Source organism: Arachis hypogaea, chromosome 13 (genome assembly GCF_003086295.3).
Source record: "Arachis hypogaea cultivar Tifrunner chromosome 13, arahy.Tifrunner.gnm2.J5K5, whole genome shotgun sequence".
Classification (NCBI taxonomy): Eukaryota; Viridiplantae; Streptophyta; class Magnoliopsida; order Fabales; family Fabaceae; genus Arachis; species Arachis hypogaea.
The window spans coordinates 13165666-13167554 of NC_092048.1; the positions used below are offsets into that span (position 1 = coordinate 13165666).

General features: G+C 41.9%; 1 non-coding gene across 1 annotated transcript; it reads right to left on the reverse strand.

Moving 5' to 3' along the window:
• Positions 1 to 286: 286 nt before the first annotated feature.
• On the reverse strand, positions 287 to 390 carry LOC112739594 (small nucleolar RNA R71). The gene has a single exon (XR_003170524.1). It is a non-coding gene; the product is annotated as a small nucleolar RNA R71 (small nucleolar RNA).
• Between the last annotated feature and the right edge of the window lie 1499 nt (positions 391 to 1889).

Consider the following 1889-nt stretch of genomic DNA (forward strand, 5'->3'; position numbering starts at 1 on the left):
CTTTGAGTTGAAGCCACAACTGGTCACCCTGGTGCAGCAAAACTGCCAGTATCATGGACTTCCTCATGAAGATCCAAATCAGTTCATATCTGATTTCCTGCAGATATGTGATACTGTGAAGACAAATGGAGTGAACCCAGAGGTGTACAAACTCATGCTTTTCCCATTTGCTCTGAGGGATAAAGCAAAGCTATGGCTAGATTCCCAACCGAAGGAGAGTCTGAATACGTGGGAAAAGGTTGTCACGGAATTTCTCACTAAATTTTTCCCACCAAATAAGCTAACTAAGCTGAGGTTGGAGGTTCAGACTTTCAAGCAAAAGGATGGTGAAACTCTTTATGAAGCATGGGAGAGATACAAGCTACTGACTAGGCAATGCCCTCCGGACATGTTCTCCAAATGGACCCAACTGGATATCTTTTATGAAGGCTTAGGAGAGATGTCAAAGATGAGCCTAGACACTTCTGCAGGCGGTTCATTGCACAAGAAGAAGACACCAGAGGAGACTATTGATCTGATTGAATTGGTTGCAAGCAACCAATATTTATACACATCTAACAGGAATCCTGTGAACTCTGAGGCCGCTCAGAAGAGAGGCATGTTGGAAGTAGAAGCTGTTAATGCTCTTCTTGCTCAGAACAAGCTTATGTCTTAGCAGATAAATCTGCTTACTCAACAGATGGGTGGCATGCAAGTCTCAGCTATCAACACTCAAAATCCACCCCAAGATATCTCCTATGACATGACAGGTAACTTTATGCAAAATGATAATTATGATTATGCTCAACCCTCTTCTGAACAGGTGAATTACATGGGGAGTGGTCCTAGAAATCCCAACAATGATCCATATTCTAAGACATACAATCAGGGATGGAGGAATCACCCAAATTTTGGGTAGAGAGATCAACCTCAGAAACCTCAGAACTTCAACAATAATTTTCAGGGTGGTTTTCAACAGAACAACCATAATAACCGCCAATTTCAGTCTCAGCAACAACAACCACCTCAGCAGACAAATTCTAAATCCCAAGAAGATTCTAAATGGGAGATGATGATGAGTTTCATGCAAGAAACCAAAGCCTCTATTAGAAACTTGGAGATGCAAATGGGTCAAATGAGCAAGCAATTACCTGAAAGGTCTCCAAATACATTCCCTAGTGATACAGTGGTGAACCCAAGAGAAGATTGCAAGGCCATTCAATTGAGAAGTGGTAAGGTAGCTGGTTCTGAAACTAAGGTCAATGAAGATCTAGTTGAAAAGGAAGCTCCAGAGGAGAAGAAGGAAGAAGCAGAGCACGCCCCTCCTAAACGTGCAGACAACCCATTTCCTGACTCTCTTGACACTTATCCCACCTTGCCAAAGGCCCCTGAATACAAGCCAAAAATGCCATATCCTCAGAGGCTTCAGAAGGCGTCCAAAGAAAAGCAATTCTCTAAATTTTTAGATGTCTTCAAGAAGCTGCAGATCAACATTCCTTTTGCAGAGGCTCTGGAGCAAATGCCTCTCTATGCTAAATTTATGAAAGAGTTGTTGACATGCAAGAGGAATTGGAAGGAGCAAGAAACTGTGGTGTTAACCAAAGAATGCAGTGCTATTATTCAACACACCCTTCCTGAGAAGATGCCAGACCCAGGAAGCTTTGTTATTCCTTGCACCATTGGAGAAGTCGGCATTCAGAGAGCTTTATGTGATCTTGGAGCTAGCATCAACCTCATGCCACTTTCAGTGATGAAAAAGCTTCAAATTGAGGAGGTAAAATCCACTCGTATTTCTCTTCAACTTGCTGATCTTTCTATCAAATTACCTGTGGGTGTTGTTGAAAATTTACTTGTGAAAGTAGGACCATTTATCTTTCCTGTTGATTTTGTTATATTAGACATGGAAGAGG